The sequence below is a fragment of the Salmo trutta genome, chromosome 14 (assembly GCF_901001165.1).
Source record: "Salmo trutta chromosome 14, fSalTru1.1, whole genome shotgun sequence".
Taxonomy (NCBI): domain Eukaryota; kingdom Metazoa; phylum Chordata; class Actinopteri; order Salmoniformes; family Salmonidae; genus Salmo; species Salmo trutta.
The window spans coordinates 14,095,532-14,121,299 of NC_042970.1; the positions used below are offsets into that span (position 1 = coordinate 14,095,532).

Genomic DNA, 25,768 nt, shown 5'->3' on the forward strand with positions numbered 1-25,768 from the left:
CACGTTAATATAATGAGTTAGATGCTTCAGAAAGTAGTCAGAAGCCACAGACATTCCAATCCAACATATACAGTGCATTCAGAAAGTATTCAGACCCCTTGACTTTTTTCATTTTTTTTTTACATTACAGCCTTGGAATAAATTAATAATAAATCCTCATCAATCTACACACAATACCCCATAATGACAAAGACAGGTTTTTGAAATGTTTGCAAATGTATTCAAATAAAAAAAATAGAAATACCTTATTTACATAAGTTTTCAGACCATTAGATATGAGACTCGAAATTGAGCTCAGGTGTATCCTGTTTCCATTGATCACCTTTGATGTAACGGCTGTCGTAGAGAGGGGACCAAAGCGCAGCGTGTTGATCGCTCATGATGAATATTTATTAGAACTCAGAACACTAAAGAAAAAATAACAAAGAGACAACGAAAGCGCACAGTTCTGTCAGGTACATAAACTAAACAGAAGACAATTACCCACAAACACAGGTGGGAAAAAAACCTACTTAAGTATGATCTACAATTAGAGACAACGAGGACCAGCTGCCTCTAATTGGAGGAGATCACCCCCCCCAAAAAAACACAGAAATAGAAAACTAGACCCTAAACATAGAACTACAAAACATAGAAAAACACAAAACACCCCTGTCACGCCCTGACCTACTCTATCATAGAAAATAACAACTTACTATGGACAGGACGTGACATTTGATATGTTTCTACAACTTGATTGGAGTCCACATATGGTCAATTCAATTGATTGGACATGATTTGGAAAGGCACACACCTGCCTCTATAAGGTCCCACAGTTGACAGTAAATGTCAGAGCAAAAACCAAGCCATGAGGTTGAAGGAATTGTCTCAGAGTTGCTCTTTGGAGATGGTAGAACCATCCAGAAGTACAACCATCTCTGCAGCACTCCATCAATCAGGACTATGGCCAGACGGAAGCCACTCTTCAGTAAAATGCACATGACAACCCACTTGGAGTTTGCCAAAAGGCACCTAAAGGACTCTGACCATAAGAAACAAAATTCTCCGGTCTGATGAAACCAAGATTGAACTCTTTGGCCTGAATGCCAAGTGTCACATGTAACCTTTATTTAACTAGGCAAGTCAGTTAAGAACAAATTCTTATTTACAATGACAGCCTACCGGGGAACTGAGTTAACTGCCTTGTTCAGGGGCAGAACGACAGATTTTTACCTTGTCAGCTCAGGGATTCGATCCAGCAACCTTTCGGTTACTGGCCCAATGCTCTAACCACTAGGCTACCTGCCGTCACGTCTGGAGGAAACCTGGTACCATCCCTAAAGTGAAGCATGGTGGTGGTACCATCATGCTGTGGAGATGTTTTTCAGCGGCAGGGACTTGGAGACTAGACAGGATCGAGTGAAAGATGAACGGAGCAAAGTACACAGAGATCCTTGATGAAAACCTTCTCCAGAGCGCTCAGGACCTGACTGGGGTGAAGGTTCACCTAACAACAGGACAACGACCCAAAGCACACAGCCAAGATGACTCAGGAGCGTCTTCAGGACAAGTCTCTGAATGTCCTCGAGTGGCCCTGACAGAGCCCGGACTTGAACTCAATCAAACATCTCTGGAGAGACCTGAAAATAGCTGTGCAGCGACTCTCCCCATCCAATCTGACAGAGATTGAGAGGATCTTCAGAGAAGAATGGGAGCAACTCCCCAAATACAGGAGTGCCAAGCTTGTCATGTCATACCCAAGAAGACTCGAGGCTGTAATCACTGCCAAAGGTGCTTCAACAAAGCACTGAGTAACGGTTCTGAATACTTATGTAAATGTCATATCTTTGGTTTGTCATTATGGGGTATTGTGTGTAGATTGATGGAGAATTATTTTTTAAATCCATTTCAGAATAAGGCTGTAACTCAACAGAATGTGGAAAAAGTCAAGGGGTCTGAATACTTTCCGAATGCACTTTATTTAGTGTAGATTGGCATAGATTCCTTTGGCACAGCAACAGACCATATATAATATCTCCAAATCTATAGAAAGCATCAGGGCAAATTCTCACCAAGTTTCACGTTTTAGTCATATGTATGGGATGCACGTGTTATACACCGTCCAATGAAATGCTTACTTGCAGGTTCCTTCGACAATGCAACAACAATAACAAATAATACAAGACAAGAATACGAACAGTGGCTCAGTAGAATAAACATTTAAGCATCAGTATAATACATGAAGTCACAATTTAAAGTCAATATTTACAAGTTTTACAGAAGAGGGAGATTGGGGGCAAACTCTCACCTAAAGTTGCAACTGATTCAGAATAGGAAAACTGCTTATCCTGCCTGTCTGCCTATCCTGCCTGTCTGCCTATCCTGCCTGTCTGCCTATCCTGCCTGCCTGCCTACCCAGCCTATCCATCTGCCTGCCAACCCTGGGAACGGGCAGTTTGGAAGGAATCCCTGAGGGTCCTGGTGTTTCAGAGGGGAATTCCCATCAGACCCATTTAGTGTTATTAAACACAGTGTTAACAGGCACAGGCCATGCATCTCTCAGGTGAGAGCCTCATTCAATTGTGAGCATCCCAAGGAGAGCACACCTGCTAATTACTGAACCACAAAACAGACAGACACCATACTGTAGTAGCTTCCATGGCTGATGTGATGTTCCTCTAGGAACTTATTGGCATATTCCTCCATTCACTGACTGGGTCTATTCCATCCTGCCTTAAATTCAAACACATAGACCTATATCACGTTAGCAGCCAGTTTGACTAATGTTCATAGTTTCAACAGTTTGAGGTGGTGTCATCGTCGTGTGTGTAGGTGGCAAGGAAGTCAGGTGCAGGAGAAACCAACTTGGTATAACTGCAGTTATTTAATAAAGAATAAACAAACACGAACTCCAAAACCAACGTATTTAAAAATAACATGGGTAAAAAATACCCGTAGCTCACCAATACAAAATACACGAAACCGATAACACACGAAACCGATAACAAACAAAACAATCTCGGACAAGGACATGAGGGAAAACAGAGGGTTAAATACACATGTAATGAATGGGATTGAAATCAGGTGTGTAGTAAAACCAGACAAAACCAATGGAAAATGAAAAATGGATCTGTGATGGCTAGAAGACCGGTGACGTCGACCGCCGAGCACCACCCGAACAAGGAGGGGCCTCGACTTCGGCAGAAGTCATGACAGTACCCTCCCCCCGATGCACGGCTCCAGCAGCGCGTCGACACCGGCCTCGGGGACAACCCGGAGGACGAGGTGCAGGGCGATCCGGATGGAGACGATGGAACTTTCGCAGCAGGGAAGGATCTAACACATCCTCCACCGGAACCCAGCATCTCTCCTCCGGACCGTACCCCTCCCAGTCCACGAGGTACTGAAGGCCCCTCGGCCGACGTCTCGAATCCAGGATGGATCGAACGGAGTACGCCGGGGCCCCCTCAATGTCCAGAGGGGTGGAGGAACCTCCCACACCTCTGCCTCCTGGAGCGGGCCAGCCACCACCGGCCTGAGGAGAGACACATGGAACGAGGGGTTAATGCGGTAATGGGGGGGAAGCTTTAACCTATAACATACCTCGTTCACTCTCCTCAGGACTTTAAACGGCAGGGCAGGCGGAGTGGCAGGTTTCTGGTCGAGAGCCAGACCCTGTCCCCTGGTGCGAACACCGGGGCCTCACTGCGGTGACGGTCTGCGCCAACTTTCTGGCGTCGTACGGCGCGCTGAAGGTGGATGTGAGCGGCGTCCCAGGTCTCCTCCACGCGCCGGAACCAGTGGTCCACCGCAGGAGCCTCGGTCTGACTGATGCCAAGGAGCCAGAACCGGCTGATACCCCAACACGCACTGAAAGGGAGAGAGGTTAGTGGAGGAGTGGCGGAGCGAGTTCTGAGCCATCTCTGCCCAGGGCACGAACATCGCCCACTCCCCCGGCCGGTCCTAACAATAAGACCTCAGAAACCTACCCACATCCTGGTTAACTCTCTCCACCTGCCCGTTACTCTCAGGGTGAAAACCTGAGGTAAGGCTGACCGAGACCCCCAGACGCTCCATGAACGCCTTCCAGACCCTGGGCGCGAACTGGGGACCCCGATCAAACACTATATCCTCAGGCACCCCGTAGTGCCGAAAGACATGCGTAAACAGAACCTCTGCCGTTTGTAGAGCCGTAGGGAGACCAGGCAAAGGGAGGAGAGGACAGGACTTAGAAAAACGATCCACGACCAGGATCGTGGTGTTACCTTGTGAAGGTGGAAGATCTGTTCTGAAATCCACTGACAAGTGCGACCACGGCCGTTGTGGAACGGGTAAGGGTTGTAGCTTACCTCTAGGTAGGTGTCTAGGAGCCTTGCACTGAGCGCACACCGAGCAGGAGGAGACATAAACCCTCACGTCCTTAGCTAAGGTGGGCCACCAGTACCTCCCACTAAGACAGCGCATCGTCCGACCAATCCCAGGATGACCAGAGGAGTGTGACGTGTAAGCCCAGTAGATCAATCGGTCGCAGACAGCAGACGGAACGTACAGACTCCCAGCTGGACACTCAGGGGGAACGGGCTCTGCACGTGACGCCCGCTCAATGTCCGCGTCCAACTCCCACACTACCGGTGCCACCAAACAAGAGGCTGGGATTATGGGAGTGGGATCCATGGACCGCTCCACAGCCGGGACAGTGTGTCTGCCTTAACGTTCTGGGAACCTGGTCTCTAAGAGAGGGTAAACACAAAACGGGTGAAAAACATGGCCCACCTTGCCTGACGAGGATTCAGTCTCCTCGCCTCCCGGATGTACTCCAGATTGCAGTGGTCAGTCCAGACGAGAAAAGGGTGTTTAGCCCCCTCAAGCCAATGTCTCCACGCCTTCAAAGCCTTGACGATAGCTAACAGCTCCCGGTCCCCCACATCATAGTTTCGCTCCGCCGGGCTGAGCTTCTTAGAGAAGAAGGCACAGGGGCGGAGCTTAGGTTGCATACCCGAGCGCTGAGAGAGCACAGCTCCTATCCTAGCCTCAGATGTGTCCACCTCCACTATGAATTGCAAAGAGGGATCTGGATGAGCCAAAACAGGAACTGAGGTAAACAGAGCCTTCAGTTTCCTAAAAGCCCTGTCCGCCCCAGTCGACCACTGCAAGCGCACCGGACCCCCCCTTCAGCAGTGAGGTAATGGGAGCAGCTACCTGACCAAAACCCCAGATAAACCTCCGGTAGTAATTGGCAAACCCTAAAAATCACTGCACCTCCTTCACCGTGGTGGGAGTCGGCCAATTACGCACGGCTGCAATGCGGTTAGTCTCCATCTCCACACCTGACGTGGAAATGCGATACCCTAAGAAGGAGACGGACTGTTGAAAGAACAGGCATTTCTCAGCCTTGACATACAAGTCATGCTCCAACAGGCGACCTAGCACTCTGCGCACCAGGGACACATGCTCGGCGCGTGTAGCGGACTAAATCAGAATGTCATCGATATACACCACTACACCCTGCCTGTGCAGGTCCCTGAAAATCTCGTCTACAAAAGATTGGAAGACTGATGGAGAATTCTTCAACCCGTACGGCATGACAAGTTACTTATAATGCCCTGAGGTAGTACTAAATGCTGTCTTCCACTCGTCTCCATCTCGGATACGCGCCAGGTTGTACGCACACCAGACCCCGATCTGGACGTCCGCGAGCAGTCAGCAGGTTGTCCAGCCGGATGGACAGATCCACCAGCTGGTCGAAGGTGAGGGTGGTGTCTCTGCAGGCCAGCTCCCGACAGACGTCCTTACACAGACTACAGCGGTAATGGTCGATCAGGGCCCTGTGATTCCATCCCGCACCGGCTGCCAGGTTCCTGAACTCCAGGGCAAAATCCTGGACGTTCCTCGTCTCCTGCCTCAGATGGTAGAGGCGCTCACCCACCTCTCTGCCCTCGGGTGGATGGTCAAAGACTGCCCGAAAACAGCAGGTGAACTCCTCATAATGGTCCAACGCCGCATCTCCCCCTCCACACACAGCGCTGGCCCACTCCAGGGCTCTCCTGGTGAGGCACGAGACGAGGGCGAAACTCTTCTCACGGTCAGATGGAACTGGGTGGACCGTGGCCAGGAAAAGGTCTAATTGGAGTAGGAAACCCCGGCAGGTGGCAGCACTTCCGTTATACCCCTGAGGCATGGATAGACGAATGCCACTGGATTCAGGTTGAGAAGGGGTGCTCAGGATAGACCCCGGTTGGGCTATTGGAGGCGCTGGAAAAACTGTCTCTCCCAGTGGTCCATATTCTGGACAACGCGATCCATGGCGGCGCATAGATGGTGAATCTTCTCCGCATTCTCCTGGACACGCTCCTCCACCTCCATGTCCGGGGTACCCTCTCCTGCTGACTTCATATTTTGGTCCGAGATTCTGTCATCGTCGTGTGTGTAGGTGGCAAGGAAGTCAGGCGCAGGAGAAACCAACTTGGTATAACTGGAGTTATTTAATAAAGAATAAACAAACACGAACTCCAAAACCAACGTATATAAAAATAACATGGGTAAAAAATACCCGTAGCTCACCAATACAAAATACACAAAACCGATAACAAACAAAACAATCTCAGACAAGGACATGAGTGAAAACAGAGGGTTAAATACACAACATGTAATGAATGGGATTGATATCAGGTGTGTAGTAAAACCAGACAAAACCAATGGAAAATAAAAAATGGATCAATGATGGCTAGAAGACCGGTGACGTCGACCGCCGAGCACCACCCGAACAAGGAGGGGCATCGACTTCGGCAGAAGTCGTGACAGGTGAACATTTTTCTTTGGGGCAAGAACTCAGAATGAGACTGCAGTATCCAATTAGGGTTTGAACTAGTCTGTGTTAGCCCACTGAGCTAAACGTGCACCATCAGAGAACAACCCGGAAACATGCCAACATGACAGGGAGAATAAGTAATTATTAATTAGAAAAATACTTACCGATGTAAATACAAAATCCTTCTGATTTACTAGGTTTAGGATGTATTCGATTCGGAACTGGTGTGCTGGGTTGGCTAACCGGACTGGGGGCGTCAGTGTACTCATGGCTGTCACTATAGTCTGGAATGGAGGAAAAATAGAAAACCTTGATTTACAAAATCTACAGAAAAAAAAGTATGTTTTTGTAAATCTTGAAATGTATTAAAGATTTCCTCTATTGGGATACTAGTACTGATTACTCATGTAAACAATGTAACCAAGAGGGAGAAATCAGCAGTAAACAGCACCAATTACTGACCTCTATAGCTTCTTTTATGTTGTTTTTAATGTTTTGAATTTTCTGTTTTTTCTCCCTGTGAAGCATGAAAATAAATATTTAGAATCATGATAATGAGGAAGTCAGTGTATAACAGCATACCACCTTAATGTCATCAAAATCACCATAAAGGTGTAGCAATGCTTGACATGGAAAAGAAGAATGGCAGATTGGCAATCTTTACTCATTGACGAAGTCTGCAAACCCTAAACAAGGGCCCGACCACACAGATTTTGCATCTAGAAAAAAAGTTTGCCAATGGTTTTTCTATGGGGCTCATGCATTGATGGACGATAGAGAGACAATTTAATTTGGATAGATAGATAAATAGTGCGTTCTTCATGCATTTCATCAGTCTGTGTAGCTGGGCTGACAGAATGTAAGCGTTTCAGTGACAGAGTAAAAGCAGTGCACTGTACGACTGAGAGGAGGCTCCACTACATTCCTCACACTAAGACCCCGAAAACGCCCCATTTAAAATAAACTGCCATACCAATCTCTTCTCACCTCTGCCATTCCACTCCTCTCCCTATCATTCTGTCACTCCCCACCTCCCATCGCCTTCTGTCCTCCTCATCCCACTCTCCAGCACCTTCTACTGACTGGCACTGCCTGTCCCACTTCCAGTAGGTAGGTACAACATTCTAGTCTGAGGGGCAGGCTGAGGCAACAACACGGAACTGAAGCAAGAACGATAGAGATCCCCTCCCTCCATATTTATCAGTAGGCTACACCAGGGTGTCTAGCTGTGGAACACAAACCTGGACAACATCTGTCCTGAATTGACCATCAATACAATCTGTATACAGTCCCTGCTATGGACTGACTGACTGGTGTGTGTGTGTGTGTGTGTGTGTGTGTGTGTGTGTGTGTGTGTGTGTGTGTGTGTGTGTGTGTGTAATTTTGACCTACTATGTTTTTAAATTGCACTATTTCTATGAGGTGATCAGTATTATATGTTGCGTATGTCATGTAGGAGCAGTGGTTCTTGTACGTCCAACAAAAAAGCCCCCTCTGGGACAATAAAGTTGATCTTATTAAGACCTGTCAACTGTGCCATATGTGGAAGCCAAGGCCTTTTGACCGGGCCATGATCGTTGTGGAATGGTCAGAATCATGACCAGTAAAATGAACAATACAGCCACTGTACGTAACCTGAGAATCCACGGAAATGGAACCTGAGTGAAGTCATATTGTTGGGAAACAAAAGCTTAAGGCAAATGACTGTTTTTAATGAGAGGTCCTACAGTATTGATGTTGGCATACTGTATGTCATACTATACTGGCTATAAAAAGAAGTTAGTGAAACCAAAACGGTCAGCATTTTCTCTCGATGAGCAGTGTTACAAGAAGACCCACTAGCCTGAACGCAGTAGGCTATGCATGTGATTTCAAACGATTCAAAAACTATTTCAAGGATCTGTTGAATAATTGGTGCCATCTAACCATGTTTAAAAACCATCTGTCATCTGTTTAAAAACAGTTTATAAAATAGGCAATTCATAGAGCAATACACTTTGTAAATATTATCAATTAACTCAAGCATTTTCACCTATAGGCATAACAAACACCCAGTCTCTGGCGACAAACATTCATATACTCTCTGGGGTAGGGTGGAATTGCACACCCAACATAATTGAAAATGTTTGCAAGAAACAGGTGAATATGTATTAGCCAAAGTTCGCCATCACACTCGCACATACCATCACAGTGAATTTATTGTTCCTTGCTACCTTGTCACTTTTATATTTATTTTGTATGCTAGAGTACGCATATCATTTCACAACAACACTTACAATGCCTCTTACTTCAGGAGATCTCACTGAAGATATCAGTATGTGTAATTCTGTTGTCAAGGTAACAACCTGTATCTGCTGCTACATTGACATTTTAGTCATTTAGCAGACACTCTTATCCAGAGCGACTTACAGTAGTGAGTGCATACAATTTCATTCATACTGGTCCCCTGTGGGAATCGAAGCCACAACCCTGACGTTGCAAGTGACATGCTCTACCAACTGAACCACACGGGACCATGGCAGGTACGCTTTCACCCCTAAACAAGCTGAACCCCAATATTTATGAAAAGACATTTGTACGTTTTGACTGTGGTCCTGAACCTGGTCGACCCGGTATGAAAATGCAACCCCCAGGTTAAAAGGAATTGTGAACCCTCTTGTCTATTCAGCCTGATTGGGGTGAATGCCAGTGTGAGATTGCCATTCAAGCCATATACTACAGTATCTATTTATTTAATAAGCCACGGGGGGGTGTGGTATGTGGCCAATATACCACGGCTAAGGGCTGTTCTTAGGCACGACGCATCACGGACTGCCTGGACACAGCCCTTAGCTGTGGTATATTGGCAATATAAACTCAGCAAAAAAAAGAAACGTCCCTTTTTCAGAACCCTGTCTTTCAAAGATAATTCATAAAAATCCAAATAACTTCACAGATCTTCATTGTAAAGGGTTTAAACGCTGTTTCCAAAGCTTATTCAATGAACCATAAACAATTAATGAACATGCTGTGGGTTAGGGTTAGGTCTTAATGACCTGTGGAAAGGTCATTAAGACACTAACAGCTTACAGACGGTAGGCAATTAAGGTCACAGTTATGAAAACTTAGGACACTAAAGAGGCTTTTTTACTGACTTTGAAAAACACCAAAAGAAAGATGCCCAGGGTCCCTGCTCATCTGGATGAACGTGCCTTAGGCATGCTGCAAGGAGGCATAAGGACTGCAGATGTGGCCAGGGCAATAAATTGCAATGTCCATACTGTGAGACGCCTAAGACAGCACTACAGGGAGACAGAACGGACAGCTGATCGTCCTCGCAGTGGCAGACCATGTGTAACAACACTTGCACAGGATCGGTACATCCAAACATCACACAGGTACAGGATGGCAACAACAACTGCCCGAGTTACACCAGGAATGCACAATCCCTCCATCAGTGCTCAGACTGTTCACAATAGGCTGAGAGAGGCTGGACTGAGGGCTTGTAGGTCTGTTGTAAGACAGGTCCTCACCAGACATCACCGGCAACAACGTCGCCTATGGGCACAAACCCACCGTTGCTGGACCAGACAGGACTGGGAAAAAGTGCTCTTCTCTGACGAGTCGTGGTATTGTCTCACCGGGGGTGATGGTCGGATTCGCGTTTATCGTCGAAGGAATGAGCGTTACACCGAGGCCTGTACTCTGGAGCGGGATCGATTTGGAGGTGGAGGGTCCATCATGGTCTGGGGTGGTGTGTCACAGCATCATCGGACTGAGCTTGTTGTCATTGCAGGCAATCTCAACACTGTGTGTTACAGGGAAGACATCCTCCTCCCTCATGTGGTACCCTTCATGCAGGCTCATCCTGACATGACCCTCCAGCATGACAATGCCACCAGCCATACTGCTCGTTCTGTGCGTGATTTCCTGCAAGACAGGAATGTCAGTGTTCTGCCATGGCCAGCAAAGAGCCCGGATCTCAATCCCATTGAGCACGTCTGAGACCTGTTGGATCGGAGGGTGAGGGCTAGGGCCATTCCCCCCAGAAATGTCTGGGAACTTGCAGGTGCCTTGGTGGAAGAGTGGGGTAACATCTCACAGCAAGAGCTGGCAAATCTGGTGCAGTCCATGATTAGGAGATGCACTGCAGTACTAAATGCAGCTGGTGGCCACACCAGATACTGACTGTTACTTTTGATTTTGACCCTCCCTTTGTTCAGGGCCACATTATTCCATTTCTGTTAGTCACATGTCTGTGGAACGTATTCAGTTTACGTCTCAGTTGTTGAATCTTGTTATGTTCATACAAATATTTACACATGTAAAGTTTGCTGAAAATAAACGCAGTTGACAGTGAGAGGACGTTTCTTTTTTTGCTGAGTTCATCACAAACCCCCAAGGTGCCTTATTGCTATTATAAACTGGTTACCAACGTAATTAGAGCAGTAAAAATAAATGTTTTGTCATACCCGTGGTATACCTGATATACCACGGCTGTCAGCCAATCAGCATTCAGGGCTTGAACCACCCAGATTATAAAGATGTAAAATCTAAACAAATAATCAGCCTGAGAGAATCGTAGGACCTCGGATAGCAGTTTAAAGTCTGTGTAATATAAAAGCAGTAAGAATCCTATGGGCTTCAGTAAGGCTGCGACGATACCAGCATCGCCACACTCATTAGTCTCGTGCAAGTAAACAAAACACGAAGTGGATTAAACTTCTTTAAGAAAACAGCCCTAATGTTGGAAACAAACAATTATTTTGTCATCCAGAGTCACATTTATTTAAAAGGACCAAAAACTTTGACCTGCTTCGGTTTTTCATTTTTTCCATGAAAAGAATATTGCTATACTGGTATCGTCCCGGCCCAAGCCTTCAGTGGCACCTACAAAACAATTAGTGCTTGACACGGTTCTGCAAAGATTTATGAAATGAGGGGAAATAATACTTACTCTGCATTGAAGCCATTCACATGCAATATCCGCATCTGTTTGACTATCGTGCTCTTCCCAGATTCACCAGCACCTGCAAACAGAGAGAACAGGAAGATAAATCTAAAGACCTTTCAAAAAACACCTCACTTGACAGTGGTCTCTTTAGGGCGATATCAATTCCCTTGAGCTAAATTCTAGGCATGTAAATCACACATTACTTCAGTGTTCAACCAAGTTATAACCTACTACAACTAGGTCCCAGAGTGTTTCCTGGTCAGATAACATGGTCAGGAAGAAATCCTAACCTCTAGTGATGACTGTCCACTAACCACGGGACATGGAATGCTGGGAACATTCTGGGATATTCGGAACAGTCCTTCTCCACACATTGAGGAACGGAGAGAACAAATGCTGCTCCTTTGTGCTAACAACATGCTACTTGCTAAATGAAAATGAAAAGCAAACAGACCACATCCTAACTTGGGCCTGAGCATTTTTTACTTTTTTAAATTTTTTACTTCTCTCCAAGGGAAAAACACACCAATAATGTAGCGAGTTGACTAGGTAGACTTGTCATAAATACCTAGGCCCCTATAAAATCCAAAATGGTAACCAGGTTTCCGGGATCCGGTCAAACACATTCTTACTGTGCAGAAGAAAAAAAATGAATTGAAATAAATATGCAGCTTTTACATTTATTTTTGTTTTGTATGGTGAACATGGTTTTGTTGAATTAATGTATCCAAAGAATGTGAATTATTTTAGTGAATGAAGAATGTTGTTTTTGGATAAGTTAATAGGGACCCTAGTCATTGTCACTTCAGACAGGAATCAATGTCTGCATTGTTATTAGGCCTAATACTGTAAGGTCAAAAACTTAGAACGTGACTTCATGTTGTTCGTATGCCAATGAGGATTAAATTGCTCCAAAGATGAGCCTACCAAATCAAGCCAATTAAAGGAAAAGATCAGTAGTTAGTCTAGCCAGCTATCCAAACTTGTTGAAATCATGGCCAAATACCGGCCGGGCACGTATGGCATGTTGCCCAGAGGTCCTGACCTCCGGAGCCACCATTTATTTTGTTAGTCACTTTCAGTCAGATATCACATTAAGAAACATTTTGTAGAATTGCAGGAAATTTCTCTGTCCCATGGCAAAATGTGTAGAATTGCAGAAAACTTGCTAACTATACAGCCGTTTCTATCTCAAAATCAAATAATTTCTGTGTAACAATTAACTACCTTACTGTGATTGTTTTCATTTGAATTTTTTTTTTTTTTAAATAGCTTCTTAGCAAAGAGCAATTTCTCAAGCAATTTTGCTCGGACTGTTTGGGAGTGGTCTGAGTAGGGAGGGGAAAAAAGAAAATGAGCTGTTATTGGCAGAGAGGTTTGGAACTCTGTTTTTTATCGTTCTTATTTACCCCAAAGCCCAATCCCACCAAAACAGGTTGAAATTTCAGGGAGTCTTTTCAAACAGTAAAAGGGCCATTATCATCATGTTCACAATGTCACAGTATTATTCTAACCTCAGTGTGGAAATATATATAAAACACTAGAAAATCATGTTTTTGACTGCACTGGGCCTTTAAAACGGCAACATTTATACCTCCATGGCAAAATGTGTAGAATTGCAGGATATGAACTTTAAAACTACACGTTTTCCTCTCCACTGGCAAGAGGGGGGCTTCTAAAATGGTTTTCCGTGAGGTGGGGGGGTCACCCAACCAAATCTTGCTTAGGGCCTTCTAAATCCTAGAGCCAGCCCTGTGTAATTGGAATAACTCCATTACTATACAATTATAAAGCAATTACTATGAAACAACACTCTAATACAATGGTGTCACTTGAGTAATTACAGTGTTATTACATAGGTAGGACTAGGAACAACTTGATTACTCTAGGCCTACTGTCAAATAAATCAGTCCTGGTATTAGCAACGATTATGATTAAAAACACCAAGGAAAACGTAGTCCATGATGATGAAAACTCACATTTCTGAGGACTATAATATGTAGGTTACTCGTCCTAAATCAGGCATATAGACAACACATTGCTCGGCTTACACCACAAGCAATAATTCCACTAGTCAGGTGGCATCATATGCAACAATGTTGCTCTGGAAAAAGAAACAATGTTGCAAAATAAGGGCTTTTCATGAACAGCTGCTTGAAATGACAGGTGTGCATTGACACACGTGTTGTCAGTGTAAGCCTTTTACAAGAACAAACTCCAATCGAAAATGACAGCACAACCACACGTAAAACCCATTGCAATAAAACAAATGGAAGAGTCTTGGTTTAATGGACTGCCTAGGAAGAACATGGGCCTACATACAATACTGTCATTTACCATGTCAGACCCTTGTCATCCTCAAATGCCACAATAGGTATATGGCTGAGATACCCACATTAACATGGCATGAAACACTTAACCGATGTCAGAAACCTACCTAATAGCAGAAGCCGGTGAGTAGCTCGGTATATCTGCTTGTCTTTTTGAAGCTGTTTCTCTATCTTTTTGTTAGCTTCCCTCTGTGTCTTCTCATTGCGTTGGTCTTCGGATTTACTACTGCCCAGACAACCCATCTTCCCAAAAACCCAATAAAAAGGTTCGGGGGAGGGGGGGATTAATATAATAAATAATTTCTAGATTCCTAGATCGGGCCAAGGGAAAGACACCTTGCTCAAGATGGGGGACATTTGTATTGCCAGTTGCAGACTAAAACCAGTGAAACCTGCGGGAGATCAAGACCAACCCAAGCCGTAGCCTTTATCACAGTTCTGAGTGTTAAATATCTATCGGCTACAATAGATCACTCAGTGAGAACAGAGTGGTGAGGCTAATCACGACACTCAGGCCGCCCTCTCAGACACTTGATTCCTATAATGTTTTCACTGCAAATCCGCAATATAGTCATCAACATTCATTTCAGTGTTGAATTGTATCCTTCAGTGTTACAATGTACATAAATGATCTATAGTCGGGATTCCCAAGACGTGTTGCCGTAGAGCTGAAATCCACACTGAATTCTAGAAAACGTCTCATCTAGAATCCATCATTGGTTTCACTCGTAGAATTCTGACTCCTGCCATTCAAAACATTTGCGTATTTCCCTTTTTCTTGTTCAATCCGTCCTCAACCCCAGAGTGACAGGCAAAGCAGATACACAGGGTGCATAAAAAATATTCATATTTCCACTAAAATGACGGCATGTGGATAATTATGCAGGGTTTCCTTCTTCATCCGAATGTATTTTAAATCCAAGACAAAACGTTTTTGTTGTAACTTTGTGAAATATATCCTGTTTTAGTCAATGCTATTAATTTAATTCCCCTCCTCGTCACAGATGTTGGTTGCTTTTGGGGTTTGTCCAGATCAAAAAGGCCCTTCTCTCGGTCTTTTTCTTTACCGCTGTCATTTGTATTTCTCCTCACATCGGTAAGCTTTTCTAGGCGAACATTGCCTTCAGTAGGTTTTGTTGTATGCAATGCAATTTCCCCGATTCAGGTATATTTATGAAAATCATCCGTTATTTTCTTGTTTTTCTCTCGGGTAGAGCCCGCTGTCAGTCTAAGCTTTGTATTCCTTTTGAATTCGTATGGTAGCCTAAGCCTGGATATATATGCATATCGATATATGAACATACCGCGGTAGGCCAATATAACAATTAATCCAACGATGACAGTTATTTTTTCATGTAAAGGCCAGACCTGCTCTTGCATAAATGTGAATAGATTCGTTTCTTTGAAGTATTTATGTGCATTTTTTCCTTTTCTCTGAGAATTGTGCATTGAGATAGAAAGCTTAAAGAGATGGGGTGGGGCAAACAGCTCTCACTGAACCCTGGGAAAGACCAGAGTGGAATCACATGATTGCCCAAAACGTCATGAAGTTGCTATTCCGAAGAGAAAAGGCGTCCTCTTTGAAGAACTGATCGTCCATACAGGGCAAGTGGACTACTGTAGCACAACAGATGCATCGTAACCATTATAACATGGATACACAGAATGTATTAATACTTGCCGGATCTTTATTCCCTCTAAACCTCTGAATGTTTTAGTGGAAATAAAATAAAAAACATAAAAGGATTTGTAAAGGGGTAGTTTAAAACTGGTTGAAACTTCTCACTATTCTGCAAGCACTAAATAAGTACACAATTTTAACCATTTGTATAAATGCATTATAAACCATCTTTAAATTAATAATAACCTAATTATAAACCACCTCTTTATAAAGAATGCAAGTATATTAATATACATTTGTTTATGGATTAATTTGTAAATAATGAATTATAAAAACACATTGCACTTCTTGCCAGATATAGGCTTACTAAATGTACTGCTTTACTGGGTCTTGCAATTTTCAAATATGTGACATATCAGCCCAGCCTTAAAAAATACCAGCCTCTATTAGTGTGCTTGAAAAAATTGTGCCCACATTGTGATCAGATTTCCCACTGCATTTAACAACATTTATCTACACTTGACCACAGCACAGACTGTATGAGTATGTAGCGTGAAGACACCAGGGGTCTGTTTCTGAATCACAGCAATATACAACAATATATGTCTTCCCTGTGGCTCAGTTGGTAGAGCAGGGTGTTTGCAACGCCAGCATGGTGTGTGCAACGCCAGGGTTGTGGGTTCGATTCCCACGGGGGGCCAGTACAAAAAAAAAATGCATTGTATGAAATGTGTGTATTCGCTACTGTAAGTCGCTCTGGATAAGAGCGTCTGCTAAATGACTAAAATGTAAAATGTACAATCTATGCAAGTTCTCTAAAAAATTACTATGTCTATGGTTATTTGATAGTTACCCAATTATCATTTGTGTAACCTATTGTCATGTGTGTTGTCAATAACAATGAGAGACAAATATCAGAGCTCAAACTCTTCCGTTAGTGTTTTTGAACTTATTTTGTAAACTAGGAAGTCCTTCAGCTCATATGGTCGGATGACTATCCCACTGTTTTGTGTAAATAAAAAAATGTAGGCCGGTATATTTCCATTAACCATCATACAGGCCGGTATATTTCCTTTAACCATCATACAGGCCGGTATATTTCCTTTAACCATCATACAGGCCGGTATATTTCCTTTAACCATCATACAGGCCGGTATATTTCCTTTAACCATCATACAGGCCGGTATATTTCCTTTAACATCATACAGACCGGTATATTTCCTTTAACCATCATACAGGCCGGTATATTTCCTTCAACCATCATACAGGCCGGTATATTTCCTTTAACCATCATACAGGCCGGTATATTTCCTTTAACCATCATACAGGCCGGTATATTTCCTTTAACATCATACAGGCCGGTATATTTCCTTTAACATCATACAGGCCGGTATATTTCCTTTAACCATCATACAGGCCAGTATATTTCCTTTAACCATCATACAGGCCGGTATATTTCCTTTAACATCATACAGGCCGGTATATTTCCTTTAACATCATACAGGCCGGTATATTTCCTTTAACCATCATACAGGCCGGTATATTTCCTTTAACATCATACAGGCCGGTATATTTCCTTTAACCATCATACAGGCCAGTATATTTCCTTTAACCATCATACAGGCCGGTATATTTCCTTTAACCATCATACAGGCCGGTATATTTCCTTTAACATCATACAGGCCGGTATATTTCCTTTAACATCATACAGGCCGGTATATTTCCTTTAACCATCATACAGGCCGGTATATTTCCTTTAACATCATACAGGCCGGTATATTTCCTTTAACCATCATACAGGCCAGTATATTTCCTTTAACCATCATACAGGCCGGTATATTTCCTTTAACCATCATACAGGCCGGTATATTTCCTTTAACATCATACAGGCCGGTATATTTCCTTTAACATCATACAGGCCGGTATATTTCCTTTAACCATCATACAGGCCGGTATATTTCCTTTAACATCATACAGGCCGGTATATTTCCTTTAACCATCATACAGGCCAGTATATTTCCTTTAACCATCATACAGGCCGGTATATTTCCTTTAACATCATACAGGCCGGTATATTTCCTTTAACATCATACAGGCCGGTATATTTCCTTTAACCATCATACAGGCCAGTATATTTCCTTTAACCATCATACAGGCCGGTATATTTCCTTTAACCATCATACAGGCCGGTATATTTCCTTTAACCATCATACAGGCCGGTATATTTCCTTTAACCATCCCATCATCGTCACTATTTCACCATGGTGTGAGTAGTTCATCTCCAAAGGCCTAAAAGTAACAGATCAAGATGTCAACCTTCAAATCTGCAGGTAACTGCCAAAATAAAGGAACACCAACATAAAGTATCTTTATAGGGCTTTGAGTCACCACAAGCCGCCAGAACAGCTTCAATGCACATTGGCATAGATTCTACAAGTTTCTGGAACTTTATTGGAGGGATGTGACACCATACTTCCATGAAAAATTACATAATTTGGTGTTTTGTTAATGGTGGTGGTGGAAAACACTGTCTCATGCACCTCTCCTGAATCTCCCAAAAGTGTTCAATTGGGTCGAGATCTGGTGACTGAGACGGCCATGTCATATGGTTTACATTGTTTTCATGCTCATCAAACCATTCAGTGACCACTAGTGCCTTGTGTATGGGGGCATTGTCATCTTATGGTGGAATAGCCATGGTAGCCAAAATAATGGCCAGCCCAGCATTTTAAACATGACCCTAAGCATGGGATGTTAACTGCTTAATTAACACCTGTATGGAAGCACGTGTTTTCAATAGAATTTGTATCCCTCATTTACTCAAGATTTTACATTATTTTGGCAGTTACCTGTACATTATGATGAGGCTCTGAAAGATGCTTACATTTCAGGTGGAAACACCTTCAACATTTGCAACAGAATTGTGCAAATAGCAGATACATTTTCATCCGCTGAAAAGTTGGATGTGTACTATACATACAAGGTTAAATGTGAAAATGTGATTATTTGATTCCACTTCGCATTAAGAAGCATAAAACCCATATACTTACATTGTAAACTGTTACAATGTGTACCTACACTGTAATTACACATGTAACTGCATAGGTTTTAGGCTACTTCATGCATGAAATATGACCACTGAAAGAGAGCAAGGAGTTCACAAAATGCAGCTTCTGTGGCTAAGGTGTGGTTCAAATGTTTTACTACAGAGCATTGCTGTGTGGAATTCCTGTGCCTTGATCCCCATGTTCCTTTAATGGACGTTTCCCTCATAATACAGGGCAATTCTCTGTATTGTGTATGTACAAATTATTTGTGTTCAGGGTGACCATAACAACAAGAAAATGTCTAAGCCCTTCAACCTGTGTCCAGTTATTTCGCAGCAAAACTAATAGAATAGTTACAAATGATTAACTGATAGTCCAAATTCCGAACTGAGGCGAAAAGTAGGAAAAGACTGTATGGTAATATTTTTTGTATATTTTTTTATCGATGAGCAAAAAAGATTCAGTATTCTACATTCAAATGCAATGCCCAACTCTTGCCAGTACGGGGCAGAATTTAGTTACAGTTGTATCACACCTGAGGCTTCTCAGCAATCACACTGGATTCTAGGATTTGAGCAGTGGCGATTTTAGCATGTAAATCTTGATGGGGCAAACTCAACAAAAACAATTATATGCATGGCAGCAAAGCCACTACACAAGAGAGCAAAACACTAAACAATACATTAATTGCACTATAACAGTGACAAACGGTGTCCGCAAACTGTTAGGGCCTACATAAATCTGTCCCAACAGCAGAGCTTTCTTTCAGCACAATGGAGTGAATCCTACCACTGCTACACCTGGCTATCAGTCGGAGCTTTGTCTGGCAGCGAAACAGTTCATTCAGCCTCATTTACTGCCTTTTTAAAAAAACATAGCTGATATGGCTGACTTGCTTAAACAAATGTGGTTTCTACTGACAATTGAGATGTACAAACTATGGCATAAGGGAACGATGAGCAGATAAGAGGCAATCCGTAATTTTGATTGAGACATTAATGAGCGAGCTAAGACGGACTTAGTGAATATAACTATTTGTTCATGTAACAGTGTAGGTTCCGTCCCTCTCTTCGCCCCAACCCAGGCTCGAACCAGGGACCCTTGCACACATCAACAACTGACACCCCACGAAGCATCGTAACCCATCGCGCCACAAAAGCCGCGGCCCTTGCGACGCAAGGGGAAACCCTACTTCAAGTCTCAGAGCGAGTGACGTCACCGATTGAAACGCTATTAGCGCGCACCACCGCTAACTAACTAGCCATTTCACATCGGTTACATTCAGCACTTTTGAAATGTACAGCGACAGAATTCAGAACATTGGCCGTTCTTACAGTATTCTCCCTGTACACCAAGTCAGAACAGTAGGATAAATAAAGGGGGAACATAAGCAGACAATGAAATCTCTTACAATACTCGATGATAACAATTCTCTAAAACAGGCTATAGCCTACATGTGCACCACCAAGTCAGAACAGTAGGTTAAGTTATGAGGGGGAATGGGACCAAATTGTTAGGGTGAGGCACATGGGCTACTAACAGCTTACATGTATTTTGTTATTTAACCTTTATTTAACTAGGCATACACTTAGTATTACTTTCTTAGCTACAGTATACGTATCTCCCTTGCATATTACATAATTTATGCGGCAGAATACAATATATTTTTGGACTCACCTTGTTGTGCTGTGCTCACTTGAACAGGAAGGTGGCGCGGCGGTCCTTCTTGTGGGCAAATTTTGACACCGTTCTCTGGATTTATGGTGCTTTCAAGACAACTGGGATATCGGAAAAAAACAAGTTTGAATCATGACGTCAGGGATCTTAAGGTCGGAACTCTAGAAAGAGGCCAGAGTTCCCGACTTGGAATTCAGAGTTGGATGACCGGTGCTCACCCAGAGTTCCCAGTTGTCTTGAAATCACTGAAGTCTGAGATTTCCCAGTTCCGAGGTTCCAGTTATTTTGAAAGCGGCAGAAGTCATGCTGGATTGACAGCATGGCCATTGTATTCAACATTCAACCTTTTCTGGCCCATAGTGTTGCATGTGACTGTTTATCTTTTTAAGCTTTGAAAAGAGACCCTTAAACCCAGACTTGTACCATCCCCCCCCCCCCTCCCATGAATAGCAGGCTAGTGATTGCTTTGCAATGCTTCCACTGATTCCTTCCAAACCCCTCATTGTTGAATTTGCAATTTTCAACTCATTGTGTAATGTTTATGTCCAATGGCCGATGAGCACCGATACGTTTTATCTATAATTTCTCTTCACATGACAAGGATTTGCCAGTAGATTGTCGACATGATTCATGATGACGACTGCTTGTCAGCTAAGATTTTGAAAGTATGATGTTGACATGATCAGTCCAATCAAAGCTACGGTAGATATAACGTGATTTGATGTCATTTGATCTGTGGCAAATGAACTTGAGCCTTCTTGGATGGGCACTTCTAATGTAAATCTATGGCAGCACCCAAGGGGCTTGAACTTTATAGCTTTCCCTGTAGATTCTGCAGTGATGTAGTGTCCCCATGAGTGACAGAACACTGAGCCAATTACGGCGCAACTAGAGAACATTACCAACCCTACCCTCTGTAGTTTTATTTATTTATTTAACTAGGCAAGTCAGTTAAGAACAAATACTTATTTACAATGACAGCCTAACGCGGATGACGCTGGGCCAATTGTGTGCCACCTATGGGACTCCCAATCACAGCTGGTTGTGATACAGCCTGGAATCAAACCAGGATCTGTAGTGACACCTCCAGCACTGAGATACAGTGCCTTAGATCACTGCGCCACTCGGGAGCCCCCAAGCACTCTAAAAATGATGGGTTCAGCAAGGGTTCTTCTAAGATCCTGAAAGTTCTTTGAAGAACCTTAGGGTTCTTAGCACAGAAAATGGCACCCAAAAGGTTCTTCCAAGAACCCCATAGGAGGTGGGGTTCATCGAGAAACCTCCTCAGTTAGTGGGGGTTCTTGCAGAAACCTAACTGCCCAACTGAAACATTTGAATTTGAGCGGACAGCGCTTAACTGAAAAAGGTAAAGATCTCCTCAATTTAAGGTAAGGTTTGTACCTTGTATAATCTAAATTGATATGGTTTGATGATGATACCATCTATCTGTTCATATTTGTGCAAATCTTTCTAAAACAGAAAATGGACACAATTCAATGGATATCAATCAACAAAGAGGTAAGAATATGTAGGCTATAAGAATATGTTGAGGGCAAGCTGTAATGGGTGTAGATGACTGAACTGCTCACTTTTGTGTCTGTAGGTATACAGACGAGGAGGCATACAAAGGTATGTCAATTGTGGTATGTTATGCAGATCACATGTACCATCCTCCTCCACTTACCTCTTCAATGAAAATCCCATAGTCCTCTACATTATGGACAAACTATGCGTATGAAAACCATTATCAAAACAGTTTTTTTTCATGAACATTTACCACAAAAACCAAGGTATGAATACTGTTGTGTGTATGTTTTGTTAATCATCTGTATAAGTACTATTTTTTGGATTCACAGACTTTACCCTCCCTACAGCTCTGATGCATATAACAGGAAACCTGTTCGTTCACCATGCACTGCAAAATCATTCAGGCTATGGATACGGAGAACATCAACACATCAACACAACATCAACACACGCCAGAGGATATACCCATTGGACGTGGGACTCTGCTGGGAGTTTACCTCATATTTGGCTTTTTTAATTTTGCTTTGCCACTAAAATCATAATAAACACTGACAACTAAAATATTAGGTTATTTTTGTTATTGTTATGCATATTATTATTAGTAATAATAGGGGAGAGGGGGGGTAGTTAAAAAATGTACCCCAAAAGCTTATTTGAGGATCCATTAAAAGGGGTTCTTTGAAGAACTTATAGTGGTTCCCCCACAGTTTCAATTTGAAGAACCTCTAAAGGATACTCCTGGAAGCTTTTCTTTTTTGAGTGCACCACCACAGAAAGCACTGCGCACGCTGAAACACCTGCATTTTGGAGCTGCCTTACTCAAAGCAAAAAAGAGACCATGTTTGTATGCGGCTTTATTAACTCTATTATTTTATTTGTTTACATTGTTTGCAAACTGATATGGGACATGTATTAATGCCTAAATAACATGCAAAAATAAATACATAGTATATATATATATGTATATATATATATATATGTATATATATATATATATATGTATATATATATATATATATATATATATATATATATATATATGTATATATATATATATATATATATATATATATATATATATATATATATATATATATATATATATATATATATATATATATATATATTTTAGCTAAACAGGTGGGGCTCTGCCCTACCTGCCCTGTCGCCACCGGATTTGAGTTTCAAAATAATTCATCTGGCTAAGAATAAAGATGTAATAAAATTAAACAAGGTAGCTCCTTTTTTGTTTTCTACAAATTAGCATTTTAGCACAATCATCTGTTTTTCTAAAAACAACATTTCAAACTCCAACAAGAGGTCCCCTAAGGACACAGAAGATAGGCTTAGCTAACAGGGTGGAGATTATCAGCAGAACAACGAAGAGAAGCAATGATTAAGATAATAACTAACTAACTCACACCTGGCTGGATTACAAGAGCATTGTTCACAAGCATAAGCAGGTTCTCATTCTGCCCGTGTCCAGTCTGTTCTTAAACCTACAGCCCCGCATGACTGGTGTATTTTGGTCACAGAGCCCACACAGTTCTTCCACTTGTGTCTGCAGACTGGCCTCCTTTCCTTGTGTAACGTAGAAAAAAGGGGCAGCTTCTATAAAAGGCAAAGGAGCTAAGGGTCTCCTTGTGATACAGTCAATAACTAGGCTGTATCAAGGCCTTTGCTAGCACTTTTAATTCCATTTTTTTATGAAACCTGTTCTTCTCCTTCACTTGAGCAAATCAAAACAACGCCTTCCACAAGAACTGGCATAAGCAGTTACAAGCAGCCATAAGCAGTTATTACTTGTCCTTATGGATCATTTTGTGCATATATAAGTGTGTGTGTGTGTGTGTGTGTGTGTGTGTGTGTGTGTGTGTGTGTGCATAAGATACATATAATGCCACATTTAGCTTATACTGTCTGCTTTTCAAATTAATCTTGTTTTTGTCTCTATTCTCAAAAAGCAAGCATGTGAGAATCTGCCTGTTCTCATATACCCTCAAAGCAGCAATAGCCACTGAAAGCTATGATAGCATGTCATTTCTTAATTCACTCACTAAATAAACTATAGGCTGCAATAAGTCTTGTGTTTGTAATAGCAAGCAATGAATAGGGCTGTATGTTCTGCTGTTGCATATTTACACTTACAACAAACAGTCCCTCAAAAATAACGTGTTGTTTGGACATCAATAAGTATCACCCACAATGGTGTAGAGAAGGCAGCTGAGATATCAGTGTAGATAGCCAGTTCGATATCCCAGGGAACTACAGCGTATATGTCTTGACTCTTGATATATTGGTAAAATGACATTAGTGATTTATCAAGTGCAGGGCCTAGCCTATATAGGGTAACTATATCCAATTTCAGTGTGAATATTCTGCTGAATAAAAACACAGAACTAGCTTATAAGCAGCCATAGCAGATCGGTTAGGTTACTTGTCCAGTTAGCAAATGATCACAAAGGTGAGATCCTTATGGACATATGGCCAAATATACAGTACAGAGCACAACACTTTAAATTAGGTCGTTTAACAGTTCAATTAACTTACCCAATAGCAGAAGCCTGTGGGTTTGTTTGTACTCCCTCTTCTCTGCTTTCAGACTCTTGTCTATGTTCCGACTTCTCTTTATCTCTGCTTTGATCCGTGCTTTCTCCTCCAATCTGCGTTGATCCCGAAGCTCCAGGTCGGAAGAATTATCCTGCTGCCCGGGCTCGCCATCTAGCCCAGCATTAGCACCCGTTCGCCCGCTGTAGGTTATTGATGAGTGCGGTCCTATAATCCTAGATCTAAAACTATGACACATCCCCATAACGAGCCGCCAGGTTATAATTCAATTAGCTAACACTGACTGAGCGTGGAAACACCATTATAACAGTCTCGCTGTTTATTTTCACATCCCGTTAGCGGACATGGGGTCCGTGCAAGGACCAAGGCGTCCCCTTCTCGCACTTCAATGTTTCTTCTGAAAACGTAAAAGCCACTCACAGTATCTGATGAATATGAAACTGAACGACTCACAGTTTCAGTGCTTCTAGTGTGATATATTTAAGTAGATAGCTTGTTGGTTTGCCCTATTCTGATATCGAAGTGCTTCCTCATCCTTCCTCTTTCCTGTTACCATTTTTAGGAGCAACAGGGGGAGGCAGAAGAAAAGCCACGCTTTTGAGTCACATGATTTGCGTCATTCATAGCCTACCTTAGCACACCTGATTCATTCTCAAATCAATCACTCTCACAGAATATACATACAGTACTCTCAATATACATACTGTAGGTTGGGTTATAGCTTCAAGGCTCTTTTCAGTGTCAGAGTACTTTCTGTAAATCACCGTATTCTTATCGGCAGACTCAACAGCCTTGGTTTCTCAAATGACTGCCTTGCCTGGTTCACCAACTACTTCTCTGACAGAGTTCAGTGTGTCAAATCGGAGGGCCTGTTGTCCGGACCTCTGGCAGTCTCTATGGGGGTACCACAGGGTTCAATTCTCGGGCCGACTCTTTTCTCTGTGTCAATGATGTCGCTCTTGCTGCTGGTGATTCTCTGATCCACCTCTATGTAGACGACACCATTCTGTATACATCTGGCCCTTCTTTGGACATTGTGTTAACTAACCTCAAAATGAGCTTCAATGCCATACAACACTCCTTCCGTGGCCTCCAACTGCTCTTAAACACTAGTAAAACCAAATGCATGCTTTTCAACCGTTCGCTGACCGCACCTGCCCGCCCGACTAGCATCACTACCCTGGACGGTTCTGACCTAGAATATGTGGACAACTACTTAGGTGTCTGGCTAGACTAAACTCTCCTTCCAGACTCATATTAAACATCTCCAATCAAAAT

At 42.8% G+C, this 25,768-nt stretch overlaps 1 pseudogene; it reads right to left on the minus strand.

Moving 5' to 3' along the window:
* LOC115207447 (guanine nucleotide-binding protein G(s) subunit alpha-like) overlaps positions 1-25,196 on the minus strand; it is a 45,514-nt pseudogene extending 20,318 nt beyond the window's left edge.
* Positions 25,197-25,768: the final 572 nt, after the last annotated feature.